At 50.0% G+C, this 21,528-nt stretch overlaps 1 protein-coding gene across 1 annotated transcript in view; it reads left to right on the top strand.

Annotated features, from left to right (window-relative positions):
- Positions 1-17,581: 17,581 nt before the first annotated feature.
- The window catches only part of XYLB (xylulokinase), a 138,799-nt gene continuing 134,852 nt past the window's right edge, over positions 17,582-21,528 (top strand). The window contains exon 1 of the mRNA XM_026652035.2: positions 17,582-17,652. The gene's annotated coding sequence lies outside the window, so the exon portion shown is untranslated. The remainder of the gene's footprint in view (positions 17,653-21,528) is intronic.

Genomic DNA, 21,528 nt, shown 5'->3' with positions numbered 1-21,528 from the left:
TAATAGTTGCTTAATACCTTCCTGGGAGTGGATTACCTCCTTTGTTGTCCCTGGTGAACTAGCAGTAGAGACTATCAAACTTACAACATATTTAGTGACAAAATCTCATAACTTCATACCAGGGATGAAAGTAATTTAAAGGACTTACCAGTACTCAGGGCAGCTGGGATCCTGGGCAAGGTGGGGGGGTAGCTCTGGGCCCCCTGAAGGGGTGGGCCCTCAGGCAGAAAGGGCGGGGCTGGGACCAGACTCCCCCAGCCCCATTCAGCGCTGCCCGGCCCACACCGCCCAGGGCTCTGGTGGCGATTTAAAGGGCCCAGGGCTCTGAGCCTGTCATGGAGTGTGGGGGAGTCAAGGCCCTGCACCCCTCTTCCTGGGATTCACCGTGACTCTCAGCCAGCCAATAAAACAGAAGGTTTATTAGATGACAGGAACACAGTCCCAAGCAGAGCGTGTAGGTACAACCAGAACCCCTCAATCAAGTCCTTCTGGGGGATTTAGGGAGCTTAGACCCCATCTTGGGGTTCCCTGCTTTGCACCACCTAGCCCAAACTGAAACCAAACCAAAACTCTTCCAGCAGCTTTCTCCCCCCTCCCCTCTGCTCCTCCTCTCCTTTGTTCAGTCTCCCGGGCAGAAGGTGTTATTTCTCCCAACCCCCTCCTGGCTCAGGTTACAGCTCAGGTAGCTTCCTTCAAGGGAAGTCCTCTATCCCCAATGCAACCCCCCTGCAACATTCCCAGGTCAAATCTGCCCCACTCCCTGCTCCGCTCCCTGCTCCGTCACATCTCTCCCCCCTTCGAGACTGAACTGAGCGGGGTCACTCTGCCCAGTGACCTGGGGAAGTTCAGGGCCCCCTCTCCAGGACAACGCGTCCGCTATCAGGTTGTCACTTCCCTTCACATGGACCACGTCCATGTCATAATCCTGCAGGAGCAGGCTCCACCTCTAGAGCTTGGCATTGCCTCCTTTCATCTGGTGCAGCCAGGTCAGGGGAGAGTGGTTGGTGTACACGGTGAAGTGTCGCCCAAAGAGATATGGCTCTAGTTTCTTGAGGGCCCACACCGTGGCCAGGCATTCCTTCTCGATGGCTGCGTAGTTCTGCTCCTGGGGTAGCAACTTCTTGCTCAGGTACACGATGGGGTGTCTCTCTCCCTTTTCATCCTCCTGCATTAACACCGCCCCCAGTCCCGTGTCTGAGGCGTCGGTGAACACCATAAAGGGCTTGTCAAAGTCTGGGTTTGCCAGAACTGAGCCACTGACCAGAGCCTCCTTCAGCGCCCAGAGAGCCTCCTGGCACTCCTCGGTCCAGACCACCTTGTCTGGCTTCCCCTTCTTGCACAGCTCAGTGATGGGGACGGCTATGGAGCTAAAGTGGGGCACGAACCTTCGATAGTACCCCGCCATCCCAATAAAGGCTTGGACCTGCTTTTTGATTTGGGGAGCGGGCCAGTCTCTGATCACCTCCACTTTGGCTGGTTCCGGCTTTAGGCAGCCGTTCCCCACCTGGTGGCCTATGTAGGATACCTCAGCCATCCCCACCTTGCACTTCTCAGGTTTTACGGTCAGCCCAGCCTCCTGGAGTCGGTTCAGCACTTGTTTGACCTGGGACATGTGGTCCTCCCAGGTCTGGCTAAAGACATAGATGTCATCAATATACGCCACGGCAAAACTCTTCATCCCCCTCAGTAGCTGATCCACCAGGCGCTGGAAGGTGGCCGGCACTCCCTTGAGGCCGAAAGGCAGGGTCAGGAACTCATAGAGCCCTAGAGGGGTGACGAAGGCCGATTTCAGCCTGGCATCTGCATCCAGCGGCACTTGCCAGTAGCCTTTTGTAAGATCCATGGTGGTAAGGTACCGAGCGCCTCCCAGCTTGTCTAGGAGCTCGTCAGGCCTGAGCATGGGGTAGGCATCGGCTACAGTGATGGCATTGAGCTTCTGATAGTCCACATAGAACCGGATCGACCCGTCCTTTTTGGGGACCAGCACCACTGGTGAGGCCCAAGGGCTGGAAGATGGCTGGATCACCCCCAAAGCCAGCATGTCCCTGACCTCTCTTTCCAGGTCCTGAGCAGTTTTCCCTGTGACCCGGAAGGGGGAGCATTTTATAGGCGGGTGCAATCCTGTCTGCACCCGGTGGACAGTCAGATTAGTGCGTCCAGGCTGGTTGGAAAACAGCTGTCGGTACAGATGCAGCACCCCTCTGATCTCAGCTTGCTGGGCAGGGGTTAGCTGATCCAAGAGGGGAATTGCTTCCGGGGGAAGCCAGCTCTTGTCCCAGGGAATAGATCTACTAAAGGGTCATCTCCCTGCTCCTCCCAACGTCCACACATGGCCAATACCACATTCCCCCTGTCATAATATGGCTTCATCATATTCACATGGTACACCCGGTGGTGGTGTGCCTGGTCCGACAGCTCCACCACATAGTTTACCTCGTTTAGTTGCTTGACAACCTTGAAGGGCCCTTCCCAGGAGGCCTGGAGTTTGTTTTTTCTCACGGGGATGAGGACCATCACCTGATCCCCGGTGGCGAAGGCGCGGGCCCGTGCTGTGCGGTCATACCAGACCTTCTGCTTCATCTGGGCTCTGGCCAGATTCTCCCTGGCCAGACCCATTAGCTCGGCAAGTCTTTCCCGGAAGGTCAGGACATACTCCACCACCGACTCTCCATCGGGAGTGGCCTTCCCCTCCCATTCATCTCTCATCAGGTCTAGGGGCCCCCTTACTCGCTTTCCATATAACAGTTCGAAAGGCGAAAACCCGGTAGACTCTTGGGGTACCTCCCAGTATGCGAACAGCAGGTGAGGTAAGTATTTGTCCCAGTCCTGCGGGTGCTGGTTCATAAATGTTTTTAGCATCATCTTTAGCGTTCCGTTGAACCTCTCCACCAGCCCGTTGGATTGGGGGTGATATGCTGAGGCCCAGTTATGCCGGACCCCACATTTCTCCCACAAGCACCGGAGTAGGGCTGACATGAAGTTGGACCCTTGGTCTGTTAAGACTTCCTTGGGAAACCCCACTCAGCTGAAAATGGTCAGCAGCGCATCTGCCACAGTGTCTGCTTCGATGGACGATAAGGGCACTGCCTCGGGGTAGCGGGTGGCGAAATCTACCACCACCAGAATCTATTTCTTCCCTGACCTGGTCGTCTTGCTGAGAGGTCCCACTATGTCCATGGCCACCTTCTGGAAAGGCTTCTCTATGATGGGCAAAGGTCTCAAAGCCGCTTTCCTCTTGTCCCGGGCCTTCCCCACCCTCTAACAGGGGTCACAGGATCGGCAGTACTGTCGGACGTTGGTAAAGACCCCAGGCCAGTAAAAGTTCTGTAGCAGCCTCTGCCTGGTGCGCCGGATTCCCTGGTGCCCTGCGAGAGGGATGTCATGGGCCAGGTACAGTAGCTTGTGGCGATACTTCTGGGGTACCACCAGCTGCCTCCTGATCCCCCCAGGACTCCACTTCCCCTGGGGGAGCCCACTCTCAGTATAGGAATCCCTTCTCCCACAGGAACCTCTCCTGGCAACCTCTCCTCATGGTCTGTACCACACTGAGGTCAGCCAGGCCCCTTAGCTTCCGCAGGGAGGGGTCTTTCTGCAATTCAGCCTGGAACTTGGCGGCTGGGGAAGGGACGGGGACCTGCTCCCTCTCGTCGGCTGGGTTGGAAGCCACAGCCACCCCGAGCCTTGTCCTTGGGTGTTCCCTCCCCACCAGGGTAGGGTTCTGTGCCTCCGGTGTGACATCCTTCCCGAGGTCAGGGTGTAGTGCCCCTCGCCAGCTCTGGCTACGGGTCACGACTAAGGCGTTCTGGGGGTTGCTTGGCCAGTCCTCTAGGTCCCCCCCATCAACACCTCAGTGAGCAAATGGTGGTGCACTCCCATGTCCTTGGGGCCCTCCTTGGCCCCCCATTTCAGGTGTACCCTCGCCACGGGCACCTTGAATGGGGTCCCGCCCACCCCTGTCAGGGTCAGGAAGGTGTTGGGCACCACCCGATCTGGGGCCACCACCTCGGGCCGGGCCAGTGTCACCTCTGCGCCCGTGTCCCAGTATCCATAAACTTTCCTCCCATCCACCTCCAGGGGAACAAGGCACTCGCTCCGCAGGGACAGCCCCGCGCCCACCCTGTAAACAGAGAACTTTGAGTCCGGAGCATCCGGCCCCCCAGAGAAGCTGGCGTGGGGCCCTTCTCTTTCTTGAGCAGTTGATAAGCTGCCAGTCCCCCTTGCCTGGGAAGCCTGCCCCTCATCCGTCTGGGCCTCTACCAAGTTAACCCAGTGTGAGTTCGGTCTGCTCAGTCTGTCCTTGAGCTTGGGGCACTGGGCCCGAATGTGGCCTCTTCGGCCGCAGTAATAGCAGCTCATGTCCCGTGGGTCCCCTCGAGCTGGTCGGTTGTCCCTGATGCTGGGCATTCCCCTTGGGAGGGGATTCCCCATATTCCCCCTTTGGGAGGTCCCTGGGTGACTCTGCATCGCGGCGGGCCTATTCCTTTGGGACTCCTCCCTGCCACCCCCTGACCGGCTCTTCACAAACTCATCGGCCAGCCACCCTGCGTGTCGCGGGTTCTCTGGCTTTTTGTCCCTCAACCACAGCCTCAGGTCGGATGGGCACCGCTCATACAGTTGCTCCCGTACCAGCAGTTAACCAGGTCCTCCTTCGTCTGGGCCCTATCTGCCCACTTGCTGGCATATTCCTCCATGCGGACGGCTACTTGCAGATATGAGATCTCAGGTGTTTTATCCTGACTCCGGAACCTTTCCCGGTACATCTCAGGAGTCAGCCCAAACTCACGTAGCAGGGCCTTTTTGAATAGTTCGTAGTTCCCTTTCTCCGCCTCTTCCAGTTGGCGGTACAATGCCACGGCTTTGGGGTCCAGTAAGGGGGTGAGAACCCGGAGTCTGTCCACATGATCAACCTGGTGCAGCTCGCAGGCCATCTCAAAGGCATCCAGGAAGTCATCCATGTCCTCCACCTCCTTACGTGGGGCCAGGATGCAATTATCAAAGCTCCGTGCAGTCTGGGTCCCCCCTCACTCACCGCAGCCGGGGGCTCACTGCCCCTCAGTCTCGCCAGCTCCAGTTCATGCTGACGCTGTCTCTCTTCATGCTGCCTCTGTTTCTCTTTCTCCTCCAGTTCATGCTGCCTCTGTTTCTCTTTCTCCTCCCATTCATGCTGTCTCTGTTGTTCACGATCCTCCAGCTCTCTCAGTTTTAGCTCTTTCTCCCATTCCAGCCGCTTCTGCTCCACGGATGCTGAGCATCTCTGGGAGGATCCCCTGCTGGCCGGCGAGCTTCTCCGGGAGGATCCCCTGCTGGCCGGGGGGGTCACGGCGCCCTCGGTATTTGCTGGGATCCTCCCCACCCTTCCCCTAGGCATAGGAAGGAGGGGTATTGGGAAGCCCTCAGCAGCCGGCTGACCACTCCCAGCTGTGACAGACACTGGTGCCTGCGCTGCATCTGCCAGGCTGCTTCCCTCAGAGACAGGGATCAGTTCATTCGAGCGATCTCCCTCCTCCAGCTGGGCAATGAGCTGTTCTTTGGTGAGCCTCCCACTGCGCAGCCCCCTCTGCTTGTACAGCTCCACCAGGTCGCTCTTAAGCCGCTTGGCATACATCTTCCTGCTGGCCACTCATAGGCCTGTGTGCTCACCGCTCCCCACAGTTTCCAGGGAGACCCCTAGTGTGCCAGCCCTTCTCGAGGTCACCACCTCTCTGCCAGGGTCAAGCTGCAGACTCTTCCACCTCTGGGACCACTCGCTGCGATCCCCCGGGGGACCCTGTTACTGCAAAAGTCCTTCTCGCTGGTCACACACTTCCAGGGGTGATAACCATCTCTCTCTGACTCTTCAGCATGTCTGGTCCCCGTCAATCACCCTTTGTTTTACTGCTCCCCAGTCACTTACTGCAGGAAGCACCGTCCACGGGGTGCAGTAGATCCCGCCACTGCCACCAGTTGTTACGGAGTGTGGGGGAGTCAAGGCCCTGCACCCCTCTTCCTGGGATTCACCGTGACTCTCAGCCAGCCAGTAAAACAGAAGGTTTATTAGATGACAGGAACACAGTCCCAAGCAGAGCGTGTAGGTACAACCAGAACCCCTCAATCAAGTCCTTCTGGGAGGTTTAGGGCGCTTAGACCCCAGCTTGGGGTTCCCTGCGTTGCACCACCCAGCCCAAACTGAAACCAAACCAAAACTCTTCCAGCAGCTTTCTCCCCCCTCCCCTCTGCTCCTCCTCTCCTTTGTTCAGTCTCTCGGGCAGAAGGTGTTATTTCTCCCAACCCCCCTCCTGGCTCAGGTTACAGCTCAGGTAGCTTCCTTCAAGGAAAGTCCCCTATCCCCAATGCAACCCCCCTGCAACATTCCCAGGTCAAATCTGCCCCACTCCCTGCTCCGCTCCCTGCTCCGTCACAGAGCCCTAGGCCCTTTTAAATTGCCGGGCCCTGAGGCAGCTGCCCCTTTTGTCGTCCCCCCCCACCATCAGCTGGCACGGTCCTTAAAGTGCTGCCGCAGCAGCGTTTTAAGGTCGGCTGTGTACCGGCCCATACTGGTGGCCACTTTCTTACCGGTACACTGTACCGGCCTGTACCGGCTTACTTTCACCTCTGCTTCATACACACTTAAGATATACATATTTGGACAGAACAGTGGGTTTCAGCAGATCATGACCTTACAGATGATATCTTACATGGCATGCTTTGTATGAAATATATCATAAGTATATGACGGGGTAAATATTGGGGTGTGTGTCCAGGGTGCTGCTTTGAAGTACAGCATGCCACAGTGTCCCTACCCTTCACCCACCTACCCCACTTGTTTGGAATCTTAGCCCTGGTCTACACTACGAGTTTAGGTTGAATTTAGCAGCGTTAGATCGATTTAATCCTGCACCCGTCCATACAACAAAGCCATTTTTGTCGCCTAAAAGGGCTCTTAAAATTGATTTCAGTACTCCTCCCTGACAAGCGGATTAGCGCTGAAATCGACCTTGCTGGGTCGAATTTGGGGTAGCCTGGCCAGTCATGAAACTGGTTTTCAAAGCTTCTCTGATGCACAGCGCGCCCTGCTGTGCTCTTCTAACCGCCCTGGTGTCTGGCTGCGCGTAATCAGCAGCCAGGCGATTTGCCTCGACCTCTCAACCCACCATAAATGTCTCCCCCTTACTCTCACAGATATTGGGGAGCACACAGCAAGCAGTAATAACAATGGGAACATTGGTTTCGCTGAGGTCTAACCGAGTCAGTAAACCGCCAGCGTGTTTTTAAATGTCCAAAGGCACATTCTACCACCATTCTGCACTTGCTCAGCCTATAGTTGAACAGCTCCTGTCTACTGTCCAGGGTGCCTGTGTACGGCTTCATGAGCCATGGCATTAAGGGGTAGGCTGGGTCCCCAAGGATAACTATAGGCATTTCAACATCCCCAACGGTTATTTTCTGGTCCGCGAAGAAAGTGCCTTGCTGCAGCTGTTCACACAGACCAGAGTTCCTAAAGATGCGAGCGTCATGTACCTTTCCCGGCCATCCCACGTTGATGTTGGTGAAACGTCCCTTGTGATCCACCAGTGCTTGCAGCACCATTGAAAAGTACCTCTTTTGGTTTATGTACTGGCTGCCTTGGTGCTCCAGTCCCAAGATAGGGATATGGGTTCCGTCTATCGCCCCACCACAGTTAGGGAATCCTATTGCAGCAAAGCCACTACCTTTGATAGCAGCAGCTCAGTGATCGTGTTGGCTACTTGGATCACAGCAGCCCCCACAGTAGATTTGCCCACTCCAAATTGATTCCCGACTGACCAGTAGCTGTCTGGTGTTGCAAGCTTCCACAGGGCTATCGCCACTTGCTTGTGAACTGTGAGGGCTGCTCTCATCTTGGTATTCTTGCGCTTCAGGGCAGGGGAAAGGAAGTCACAAAGTTCCATGAAAGTGCCCTTACGCATGCGAAAATTTCGCAGCCACTGGGAATCATCCCAGACCTGCAACACTATGCGGTCCCACCAGTCTGTGCTTGTTTCCCGGGCCCAGAATCGGCATTCCACGGCATGAACCTTGCCCCATTACCACCATGATGTCCAAATTGCCAGGGCCCTTGCTTTGAGAGAAGTCTGTGTCCATGTCCTCATCACTCTCGTCACCGCGCTGCCGTCGTCTCCTCGCCTGCTTTTGCTGCACCATTGAAAAGTACCCCTTTCAGTTTATGTACTGGCTGCCTTGGTGCTCCGGTCCCAAGATAGGGATATGCGTTCCATCTATCGCCCCACCACAGTTAGGGAATCCCATTGCAGCAAAGCCATTCACTATGACTTGCATATTTCCCAGAGTCACTACCCTTGATAGCAGCAGCTCAGTGATCGTGTTGGCTACTTGGATCACAGCAGCCGCCACAGTAGATTTGCCCACTCCAAATTGATTCCCGACTGACCGGTAGCTGTCTGGCATTGCAAGCTTCCAGAGGGCTATCACCACTTGCTTGTGAACTGTGAGGGCTGGTCTCATCTTGGTATTCTTGCGCTTCAGGGCAGGGGAAAGCAAGTCACAAAGTTCCATGAAAGTGCCGTTACGCATGCGAAAGTTTCGCAGCCACTGGGAATCATCCCAGACCTGCAACACTACGCGGTCCCACTAGTCTGTGCTTGTTTCCCAGGCCCAGAATCAGCGTTTCACGGCATGAACCTGCCCCATTACCACCATGATGTCCAAATTGCCAGGGCCCGTGCTTTGAGAAAAGTCTATGTCCATGTCCTCATCAGTCTCATCACCGCGCTGCCGTCGCCTCCTCGCCTGCTTTTGCAGGTTCTGGTGCTACTGGCATATACTGCCGGATAATGCACATGGTGTTTACAGTGCTCATAACTGCCGTGATCTGAGCGGGCTCCATGCTTGCCGTGGTATGGCGTCTGCGGAAAAAAGGCACGAAACGATTCTCAGCCGTTGCTCTCACTGAGGGAGGGGGGCCTGAGGACATGTACCCAGAACCACCCGCGACAATGTTTTTGCCCCATCAGGCATTGGGAGCTCAACCCAGAATTCCAGTGGGCGGCAGAGACTGTGGGAATTGTGGGATAGCTACCACAGTGCAACGCTCCGAAAGTTGACGCTAGCCTCGGTACTGTGGACGCACTCCGCCGACTTAATGCGCTTAGTGGGGACACACACAATCGACTGTATCAAATCGATTTATAAAAAATCGACTTCTATTAAATCAACCTAATTTCGTAGTGTAGACATACCCTTAGTTTAGGAATTCCCAAGCTAGTGAAAGGAACTGAAAGGGGGTTGGGCCATTCTCCATTTTATACCCTTACATCTTCCATGAGAGGAGGGGGCAGAGAGGAGTAAATGGCTCCACTGGAACTTCTCACCAGAAGATTCTGGAAACCTGCAGTTCATGGGGGTCTTGATCCCAAAAGTATGAATATGCAGAGGTTCATCGTGAACTCCAGTTACTGGCAAGTAGTTTTCATTTCTATGCCTGTTATTGCTACTCACCCATCATGCTACACTAGATACTTTCCATAAACATTTTCCATCCTACCAATGGAAACAGTGATAGGAATGCCAGTGCAGAGCAGGTCTAATGCTCAGACCTAGATGACATAAGGGTTAAAATTCTGCCAGGCAATAGCAGTCTGTGTTCACTAGCACTTCCACCATTTTTATCACCTGTGATAGGAAATGTTCTGCAAAAAATTCCAGTGTAGGGAAAGTCCATATGAACCTGGGCAAGCCATGGAAATTATCTGCCTCAGTTTCCCCTTCTGCAAAATAGTGAAGATAACACATACTGCTCAGAGATGCTGAGTTTAATGGATTGTTTGTAAAATGCTTTGAGATCCTTGCATGAAATGTGCTATGGAAGTGCAAAGCGGTGCTATTATCCACATCAGATGGTGGTTTGAATAAGAATGAGTTTGTCTTTGATAGCTTTTAATCAATACAAATACATTTATCTTCAAGTGGAGTTTGAGAGATCTGGTTAATCTGTTGTTAACAATAGTTAAGCTTCTATTTTTATCTAGGTCACAGCATTATGTTGCTGAGCTATTTTGCTCTGAGCATGAGGACACAAATTATGTCAGTTTTCACTACAAGGACAAAGGTGTCAGATGTAGAAAGCAACCTTAAAAAAACTTGAAGTCTGAACCCAGTTAGGGCACTCTTCTCCCAAGATCTTGTTCAATGTCAAGCTGTTGATAATGGGTAAAGTCAATATGGGGAGAGAAAGTGCCTGTGGAGGTGTTCCAAAAAAACTCTTAAAGGGGTTGGAAAAATTCACCAGTCTCAAATACCCATCCTTCCTTTCCCTTTTGCACAGAAACCTCATGAGGAATTTGCACAGGACTTCATATAAAAGTGTTGGAATTTATAAAATCGAGGGTTAAAAAAAGAAGTTCATGGAGTCCTGGTCTATGACTAGGCCTCTTAAGTGCTACAGTAATACACATAATAATAATAATTAATAATAATAAAAAAAACATCAACAGCAATTCTCGTATCATTTCTGCTACCATTGACCCTTTTGCCCATGGATTAAACTAATATGGTTAAAATGAGAAAAAAGTGATGTTTTGACAAAAAGCTAAATGGCTACTTAGTTGCATGCTCTTAATTATATAGCCATCTCTGTGTATTTCAATGTGTTAATCAGTTAAACCCCTATTTTTTGTAATAAAAAAGATATGGAATATAACACACTAGGGTCCCAATTCAACTTCCACTGAAGTCAATAGAAAATTTCTCATTGACTTAAATGGGAGTTGGGTGAGACCCTCCGGGATTGTTTCTGTGTTTGCATATGCTAATTTTACACTCTTTTTGTTCCATTGACTTCAGTTGGGTTACTCAACAACAGTGTGGTCATCAGCACTTTTGGCGACGACACAGGAAAGGAAATAGAACACCAGGTTTCTGGTAGCTAGAGAGCTTCAAAAGCCTCAAGCAAAAAGCCTCCCAGGAAAACTTTTCCTGGGGTTTTTATTCTTCTCCTTACTTTGTTTACAACTCTTCTTAGTGGTTACGTTCCTGCGCATAGAAAAGCCAGGCAGTATACATGCACACAAGATAACAAACCCATCTCTTGAGCGCGTGAACACCAGCTGCAAGGGTGATGTCAGGTTGCCAATAAGTTTCCCAAATACAGACACTGGGACAAGGTCACTCCTGCCTCGTTGCCAAGGGAACAGTTTGCCGTTCTCGTGGGCAGGCGATTCGGGAACAACACATTCCTACAAGCACTAGTTTGGTTTTGGCAGCTTTTTGATATGGACATATTATGAGGATGGAAAACCAATGGACTACGAAGTATATTTACCATGGACTGCTATTACAAGGCCAGCAATTAAAGTGTCACAAAAAGCTTTGGTGGTGTGATAATATCATCAATGATGGACATACACTGAATATCCGGCCAGACCACCTTAATGACCTAGCTAGACATTGATCATGATGGTGCTCAATCTTCAAGGATGATATGTCTCTTTGGGATTTGCCATGATGATTATAAGGATGATTGATGAAAGGTGCACATATATTTAAATGTAGTCCCATTTAAAAAAAAAAAGGCAATTCTGTAGCTCTTCCTTAATATATGTTACTATGGTACTTTGCACAGTGCTTCACATATCAGTTTTCGGTTAAACATTAACTATTACACTAGACGGAAAATGAATAACCTTCAGAGACTCATTTTTTTAAAACATTTCCAGTAGGTAGATCTTATGCTTAAATTGAGATTTTTAAGTGACATAATGTTAGTATTGTGTTACTCAGAGCATAACATTGTAAACGTCTCCCACTTAATTAGCAGTGCTGCACATGACTGCTGGCCATTTGGCAAGTAGCAAAGAATTTATCTGATCCAGCTCAGTACATTTAGTACCTTTTTGCAGAGAACAATTAAAAGACCCATTACATTTTTTCTTTGGAAATGGACAACTGTACTGACTTTCAGACTCTCAATAAGGGCTGAATTCTGTGAGGTTCTGAATGCCCTCATCTGCCAGTAAGCCAAATCCTCAGCTAGTGTAAAAGCTGAAGTCAGTGTAGCTACCTTGATTTACACTGACACAGCAAGGCTGAAGTCAATGTAGCTACACTGATTTACACCAGGGGAGGATCTAACCCATTTATTCTCCAGTGGATGGTGAGGGTGTTCAGCACATCACAGGAGACAGCTAACACCCTGCAGGATTAGGCCCTAAAATAGTGAAAGTTGTATGCCCATTAGTGGCAGTATACAATGCTTACTATATGGTGAAAAAGGCAGAGGTGACAGCACACAAGCAGCACCATATATTGGCTAATTAATTGTGAGTGGCATTGGTGTTAGCTTCAAAGCAGGACAGATTATCTGGGAGAGGGAAGCATTACTGAAATGGAAGACGACAAAAATACATGCAAACGTGTTACAGAAAATAGAGCCATGATGCAACTCACTTTTCCATGGGGAGGTGAAGTTGTTAAGTACGGATCTTAAAAACAAATCATGATTATATCTGTGGGAAAAAAGCAACTGCATTCATTTTTTGGCAGGTTTAGGATGCTCTGATGATACAGAAGTATGTTTGCAGTGTTGTTGTAACCATGTTGGACCAACTTCTGTTAGTGAAAGAGACAAGCTCTGTGTAAGCTTGAAAGCGTCTCTCTTTCACCAACAGAAACTGGTCCAATAAAAGATATTACCTCACCCACCTTGTCTCTCTAATATAGAAGTACAGCAGTTGAGCTTGGCCCACTGATATTTCTTTTTAAAAAAGGAATTTGTCTGATTCCCTTTTCACTTGACCCATATAAGTCAGAAGTAACTTTTACAAAGTCAGTGAAGTTGCTGCTTTGGGGTAAAACTGGTGTGAGATCAGAATTGGATCTTCAGAGTTTGAAGAGAGGCAGAGAACCAAATAAGAGCCAATCCTATTTCTGTGATACTGGAGATTGCAAGTAGGAAATGTGCAATATAATTTGAGTTCAGCATGTTTAGGCTGACTAGTTTGCACTCAAATAGTGGATGAATCTTTTCATCAGTAGATCTCAAAGTCCTTTAAAAGAAGGATGTTTACTGATGGGGAAAATAATTAATTTATCATTTCTAAATCATCCCTGACAGATGGAAGTCAAGCGTAACTGTGAATATTTTCACTGATGACAACTCCACCACTTTCCATGCTTGCTTGCTCCATTACTTAGCTACCTTTATAGGATCAAATTCAGGCATTGCCATGGTTTATGAAGGTGCGAGCATAAGCCCTAGCAAAAGCCCCACAAAAAGAAAACTTTGCCAGGGGAATGCACTGCCAGCTAGTGTACTCCAACAATGGGGCGTTGCTTTCTGGAAAGCATTTGTGTCCAGGGTGGCTGGGAGATGCACTAATTCAGCAAAGCCCTTGACCTTTGGTAGCCTCCTCTGGTGAAGCTCCTGTGGAGCCCTAGATATAAACTAAAGGCTTCACCACCCCAGAGCAGCAGCAGTAACATTGTGTACTCTCCTTTAGGGCAAATTCCCCTCTCACTCAACAGGGCTTGGTAGAACAAGGCTGCATGAACCTCCTGCTTCAGTACTGGTGAATCTGGCCCATATAACCTTTAATACGCCCTACAGCAGCTTCATTCCATTATCTTTTATCCTGGCTTGTTGCCAAAAGAATGTAAGCAGGGTCTGAATGAGCTCTCCCCGACATCTAGTGATGAGCTGGGGGAGAAGACTTCAGGAACTGACCCCATTTGTCTAGTTGCACAACATGATGGAGCTGCTTTGCCCAAATGATCACTTTTGACTGATGTTGGATTGCAAGTCACTGTTACTGGGGGGCAGGGGTAATAAAGCATTGTTACCCTTGTGGTGTGAATAATGGGCAGCAGAATGGTGTTTGTCATGCCATGATTGAGGGACTCACCCTCAACTGAACTGCACTCCCTAGGCTGAGGGCAGGAGTGCCAAAGGCCAGGGGAGATGAGAGAGGGTTGGGATAGGTGTTTTTACCTGGTGACATGGGCTCTGCCTAAAGGTCCTAGACATCATTTGATCCTCCCCCCTCTCCAGTGTGTAATGAAAGAGCTGATTAAGACTCAATTGAGAGTGGTTTCGTGCAGATCAATAGAGCTAAAATCACTGATAACTAGGTCTAAGCATTAGACCTGCTATGGGACAGTATCTCTGATTAAAGAGACTGCTCAGCCTGTGCTAGCTGTGAGGCTCCTGCACTAACAGCTGAAATCACTGAAAGCTGTGTTAAGTGGTGGGACCTCAAGACATCCCTGAGCAGACAGCGGTGGAGCGGTGAGTGGATGGCATGGTACAAGAGATTTTTCAACTGCTCTGGTCTGTGCAAGGAATAAGAGTGCTCCACTGCCACCACTAGCTGAAGCAGGGAGAGATTGAAATTAAACTTGTTTAAAATAATAAAAAAATAGAGTGGTGACAGTGAACCATAGTGTTAGGGTATACTTAGATATGGATAGTTTATAATTATACAGGTTTAATAATTAATATAGATGATTTTAGATGGTTATGGCTACTGATAACAAGATGGTGGTGGCAAACAGTCAGAGTCAGAGAAATCCAAAATTGAGATCTGGGAGAGATTTGGCCAATAATAAGCAAGCAGGCTGAGGTGAAATAGAGGTCACTCCAAAACCCTGAAGGGAGGAGTCAGTGAAGCATAACACAGGTCTCCAGTCAGGTCTGGCTCCTAAGTAGGGTGACCAGACAGCAAATGTGAAAAATCGGGATGGGGATGGGGATGGGGATGGGGAGGGTAACAGGAGCCTATATAAGAAAAAGACCCAAAAATTGGGACCGTCCCTATAAAATTGGGACATCTGGTCACCCTATTCCTAAGGCACAGGTCTTCAATCAGATCCAGCTTTGATTGACAAAGGGCTTAAACCTGATTGGTGGGAATGCTCAGGATTGTAAAAATCAGAATACGCCAAAATCTGTATATAAGGCAGAGAGCTGACCGGCTTTAGTCCCGTGGTGGGCAGTCTGCAACCTGCTAAGCCACTGGCGGGCCGCGAGACAGTGTTTACATTGACCGTCTGCAGGCACGGCCGCCCGCAGCTCCCAGTGGCCGCAGTTCGCCATTCCCGGCCAATGGGAACTGCAGAGATGTGCTGGCCGCTGTTTCCCACAGCTCCCATTGGCTGGGAACAGCGAACCATGGCCACTGGGAGCTGCGGGCAGTTGTGCCTGTGGATGGTCAATGTAAACACTGTCTCGTGGCCTGCCATTGGATTAGCAGCCACAGGTTGCCCATCACTGCTTTAGTCAGTCCTGGTGTGAGTGAAAAATGCTGGAGTGAGAGGGAGCAGAAGCAGGAGAGAAGAAAACATCTAAAACAGCAAAATCACTAAAGAAGAAAGGAACAGAACAATGGGCAGCAGAATATAAACAAAACAGAAGGACCTTTTCAGAGGAAAAGAAGACTATGGGAAAAGTAAGCACAGTGATTTTGATAATGAATTGAATGAATGGGTGTGTTTGAGATAATAAAGTTGGATGTCTGTGTATGTTTGTTATTATGTTTTTAAATGTTTCAAATAAGTAACTTGTTGCCAGCATTCTATATGTGATTGGCCATTGCATATAGAATGTAACCACTGAAAATATATATGTAACCACTGAAAATAATATCATAATGTTAAATACTTAAACTACTGGCAGATACATGTTAATCTTATGTGTCTTATAAACTGTAAGAACTTATTTTTTGTTCTAAATATATACTTTAGAATAGATTTACTGTATTAGGACATGTGTTAAATAAAAGTTATTTTTGTTTTCAAAGAATTGCTGCCTGACTAGGGTGACCAGATGTCCCGAGTTTATAGGGACAGTCCCGATTTTTGTGTCTTTTTCTTATATAGGCTCCTATTACCTCCCACCCCCGTCCCGATTTTTCACATTTGCTGTCTGGTCACCCTATGCCTGACTGTCAATCCTTTGAGTGGAGGTGTGTGTTCATGTCCTCCCAGGGGTAAACATAATTAATCTGTTCTGGGGAGTTTTCCATAGGTTGGAGGGAAACTCCCTTGTAAAATCCTGCCAATTCCTTTAGGGCAGGCCACCCCCTTTCATCTACCAAAAACAGACAAATTACTGATATAGGCAGGCTGTTGTGGGGGGAGCCTTGAGTCTGATTTTATGGGTAACAGGCAGAGCAGCAAATGGAGCAAACAAAGCAAGCTGCCAAATGGCTGGTGGAGCGAGCAGCCGGATAGAGGAGCGAGCAAGGTGCCTTACATCCCCCCCCGTGAACTCACATGACTGTACCTCTGAACTCTCAGTCTTCACTGACCAAAGACAACCATTATGAGTGGGGTGACCTGGAGGGAGAGAGGGACCGACGGGCACTGCACGTTAAAGGAACTTTGTTTGTTGAACGTTCTCACCACAAGGGCAGGGGTGCCATTGGGGGGGGCTGGAGTCCCCCCCCTGAATTTCATACAGGAGGTATGCAAGCTCCCACGTGGAGCTCTTAACTGCAGCAAGGCATTAGTGTGAAATGTAAGTTCTTCAGAGGATGTGTGTCCCTGGGGCAGGGAGTCAGTATTTTGTTTACAAACAGAGGCAGGGTGATTAAGATAAGAAAGGGCTGGTGATTAAGTTGAGGATCTGAAAGTCTAGCCTCTAAAATGGGAATTCCTGGGGCGGGGGTAAGGAGGAGGGATTGTTCTAGAGATAACACAGGGGACTCAGGAAAAAATACAGCCAAGCCCTCAGAGCCAAGGTTACATTCAGAAGAGGGGGAGATTTGAGGGTGTAGGTGAAAAGAAGGGGCCAAAACCACAGGAAGGGATAGCAGTGGTATAGAAACGTCCCCACTCTACCTGTGGTACTTACCAGGCCCCTATCTGAGTGCTCACAAACTCTAACCTATTTTTCTTCACAGTCCCTCTGAAGTAAAGCAGGGCTGTTATCCTCATTTGTACAGATGGGGCACTGAGACACAGACTAAAGGCCAGATTTTCAAAGGTATTTAGGCACCTAGTGGGATTTTCAAAAGTGCCTGGAAAGTTAGGTGCTTTGTAAACCCCACTGGATACCTAAGGCAGCCCCGCCCCCATCAGTGTCACACGCTGAGAGTGCATTAGTGCAGTTCCCCCCCTCACACAGAGGGGTCATTAAGGCAAGTCTCCCCCCCACGTCAGTGTCCATTAGGGCAGTTCCCCCCGTGTCACACGCTGAGGGGTCATTGAGGCAGACAGGTCTTCCCCCAACCCCCCGTCAGTGCCAAATGCTGAGGGTCCATTAGGGCAGGTCCCTCCCCCCACAGTGTCACACCCTGGGGGGTCATTGAGGCAGACAGGTTCCCCCCCCCGTCAGTGCCAAATGCTGAGGGGTCGTTAGGGCAGGTCCCTCCCAGGATCAGTGTCAGACGCTGAGCGGCCGTTAGGACAGTTCCGCCCCCCCCCCCCCCCCCGCGACACACACTGAGGGGCCGGGCTCTGCGTGGGGTGTTCGGGCAGTTCCCCCCCGCCCCAAACACACGCTGAGGGGCCGGGCCGAGCCGAGGGAGGTCGGCTGCCGGTTAGTGCGGCCTCTTCGCCTGGCAGCGGGGCAGCCCGCGCGCGCAGCTAGGGGCCGGCCTCCAGCGCACAGCCCGGTGCTGCTGCACCATGGCCGCCTCCGAAGCTCCCTGCTACTTGGGATGGGACTTCAGCACCCAGCAGGTACAGGGGCGGTTGGCGGCTCCGCTCCCCCGGGTGGAGCAGCCAGGCCCGAGCCCTGTCGGCTGAGCACAACCCACTTCGGCTGTGGGAGGAAGAGGCCGAGCCCAGCCCCCGGTTTCCGCCCCCTTCCCAGTGACCTGACCGAGGAGCGCTCGGGAGGCCGCCCGGCCGGGTGGCAGAGCCTGGGGTATTCCCCAGTCAGTGTAATCCCCGCCCCGGCCCTCGGCCTGTGGGCAAGGGGGTTAGTCCAGGAGCAGGGGCCACGCTGCAGAAGGGCCCGTCTGTGAGCGTAAGGGGGGTGGGGTCTGTCTGGCTGGCAGCCGCAAGGGGATTCAGCCGCAACAGTCTGACTAACGTAGTCGCCCGCCACTGGGCTAGGAGGTGGGCCCCGCTGGCGAGTGGAAAAAAGCCCCCGCTGCTGTAGTAGTAGGATAAGAGACGTGGGTGGAGGCAGGTGGGACGGGGGTGACGCAGACTGCGTGCCTGGGCGAAGTGCAGAGTTCATAGCTGAACTGCTGCAAGGTTTGGGGGGGTCTGGAGCCAGGATTTTGATTTGGGCCATGGGGGGGCAGGCACAAAGTTTGGCTTGGTGTCCACGTTTTTTGCACTTCATCCTATAGTGCTGTTGGTAGATGACTTTGGCTCTTGTATCCAGTGCCCCTATGAAACCCGGTGCTTCAATGGTTAGAATAACGTCTGCTTTTCTCATCTGTATTTTCCTTGCTTTGTTTTTAGCAAAATATTTTTGATAATAAGCAAAATATTTTCACCGATATGCAGTAACAGTAACTAAATAGAAACTGCTGATCTCCAGGAAACTGCAAGACAGTAGAAATTGTGACTGGGTTCTTGGCTCACTGGGTTCCTGGAATTACAAATCAAAGGTCAATAGTACTAATGTCCAAATTTGGCCCACTGATTTTACATTATCCTGCCCCCCTTCAAACTGAAGAGGGGGAAATAAAGGGAAGAAGGGGTAGAAACTACTAGTTAAATTTCTGTCTGGACACAGGTGTTTTATGTCTCCTGTGCTTTAATGTGTGCAGCAGCATGCATACACACTTGAAGGTTATGCACTTCTTAGCTTCTGTAGGCTGAGCTCATTGCATGCACTAGGGGCTCCTTGAATTCCTCCATTCTCTCTCTCCCCCAAACTCTCCGTGTGTCACCTTTCTATGCCCTTCTATTACTCCCGCCACTTCTTCCCTCGTGCCAGAGGTTGTGCCCCCTCAGGTCCCCCTCCGCCATGGTAGTGGCTCCTTGTGTTCCCCCCATTGCCTACTTCTCTTATTTCTGTTAGAATCCAGGCTACAGATAGTTTCCCCATGCAGAAAATTAAGCTTCTGCCTTTGATATGTGTAGGCAGCAGTTGGTGATGGTAGAGAACTTTCTCTTCCTTAGCACCAAGCAGTCTGGGGACCCTAATTTTCCTCTGAATCAAGCTTTTTTGGTGTTCTGATTTGCACCAAAATCAATGGGGTTGTGCCCATGGATGCACAGAATATTCTCTGAAATGTTGGAATTGATTGGATATGACATTCCAACATTATTGTGTTACTAACCAACAGAGAAATGCCACGGAATGTAGGGTCTCGCTTTGCTTGGAAGTATGCACAATTTACTTATTTGTGTCATGGCTAGTTGAGAAATCTGAGGAACTAATTTAATGAAGATATTTAGCATTTGTCTACATTGGAGATTTAAGCACAGATGTTGCTGTACTGGTGCAAACCATCACTGTGGATGTGCTGCAGCAGTGTAAAGAGTGACTCGTACCAGCATAGTTTACCAAATCAGGGTAAGCTCTACCAGTGCGAGTCACTTTTTCCACTGATGGGGTTATCTACACAATAATGATTTGCAGTAGTGCAACAGCAGTGGAGCTACATCAATGGTGACATACTTCATCTCTCCACCCTCAAAATAAGCTAAGTCCACGTGAATTGCCAGAATAATATGCCACTCTCTGTATATTGTGCAAAGTATGTTCAAAGTATGATCATGTGTGCTCTGTGAGCTCCACTGGGCTCCTTGAGTTTGGCTGCCCATTGATGGGGCTTCAATATGATCTGGGCTCTGTGATTGGAGAAAAAAGTCAGAAACTTGAGACATCACACTGTAAACTCTGGATCTGTGATCCTCCCTCTCACTCTCTTATGAGAAAGTAGTTAACAATGTTGGTGTTTAAAATGTCATCACTGAGCATCTGAGTTAACATCTTACTCAGATGAATGGGACAATTAACACCTATTAGTGCTTATATTCTAGTCTCTCTACAGACTCATCTCAGCATCATTTACACTATGTTTACATTTTTGAGCTTTTCTTTGAAGCTGTAACAGCTACAGACCTAGGCCTTGTCTACACTGTTGTCAGATGCTACCGGTGTGGTGCTCTGGTTGCTCCTATGTTGATATCACTTGGCTGCGTGTGTGTGTTCCCTCTGTGTGCGGTCCCAGCTCTGCAGATAGCTGACACAGCAAACCCGACGAGAACCCCCAATAACCACAGAGTCTAGTAAGGTACGAAGGCACCTCGGCCAGGTTTATTGCGACCCTGAAACAATTGCAGTTCCCTGTAGGTTTCTTAGCCTAATTCAGGGCATACTACGAGAAAGTGCCGCTCGGCAATGGACTCAGCTCAGTCAGTGGCGGGACTTTCCACTGCCCCCTCGGCTGGACAAAGATACCGCCCCAGGGATACATTCTTATACACAGGTACAAACAAGTTATACATCACTCCTGACGTATTGAGGTGCAACCCCTCTACGCAGCAAGGTACAACCCCTCTACGTAGTAAGGTGCCGCCTCTCACCTTGTACGTGTTGGTTTGATCAAAACAACTCTATCCATCATTTTACCCTTTTGCCCCTGTCATTGGGATGGGTCGGCCTGTTCCATGTTATCTGTGGAATGTTCCACTATAGTATGTGTTCTGATATCTGGTGTTCAGTACCTTTTAGGTATGTCTCTTTTTGCAGCATCAGCCCTTTCCCTGCCAGCTTCTGTGAGCAGGGCCTGCCTCTGGCTCACAGCTTAACTTTGCTTTATGTTAGCAAAGCCCTGACCATTACTTTAGTTCAGGCCTTAGGCCTCATACCGGGCTTCTGATACTAAGGTTTATATCTCAGGGCCTCCTCTTACTACATACACTACAAAGTTAAGTTGACATAAGTTATGTTGACGTTCAGCTACTGCTGTAATAAAACCTCTGTTGCATGTCCACACTAAGCTCCTTTTGTCGGTGGAGTGCATCCACAGTAGCAGCTCTTGCATCAACACAGAGAGCAGTGCACCGTGGGTAGCTATCCAACTCGCCACCATCTACCGAAGGGTATTTTGGAAAGGTTGTGCAATGCCTCCTGGAGTCAGGTTCAGCGTCCCATTATGTAGTTTCCTCATCCCATCATTCAATGTGCATCCTACTACGTTTCACACCACTTTTAAACAGCCCCTATCACCTGTGTGCCTGCCATCTCTGTCAGAAAGTATGGGTCCTGGACTGCTCTCCAGTATTGTTATGAGCATTATGAGCACAAAGTGCCTGATCCTGTAATATTTAATGAGCTGTGACTCTGATGATGATACCTTGGTGTCTGCTTTGCTGTTTGCCATGGAAAGAAACAATTCAAGATTGCTGTTGGCATTCACAGAGTGGCTGCACATGGTGGACTGTTGGTTCCAGGCTTGAGAAACAAGCACTGAATGGTAGGATTGCATTGTTATACAGGTATGGGCAGTGGCTGCAGAACTTTCCGATGTGCAAGGCCGCTTCCTGGATTTGTGTGCGGAACTCGCCCCAGTCCTCCGGTGTAGAGACACTAAAATGAGAGATGCACTCACTGTGGAGAAGTGAGTGGCAATTGCTGTGTGGAAG

This window comes from Terrapene carolina, unplaced genomic scaffold, assembly GCF_002925995.2.
Source record: "Terrapene carolina triunguis isolate 2854851 unplaced genomic scaffold, T_m_triunguis-2.0 Scaffold111, whole genome shotgun sequence".
NCBI lineage: Eukaryota > Metazoa > Chordata > Testudines > Emydidae > Terrapene > Terrapene triunguis.
The sequence above is the reverse complement of the archived record's forward strand: the minus strand, read 5'-3'. Positions and strand labels throughout refer to the sequence as shown.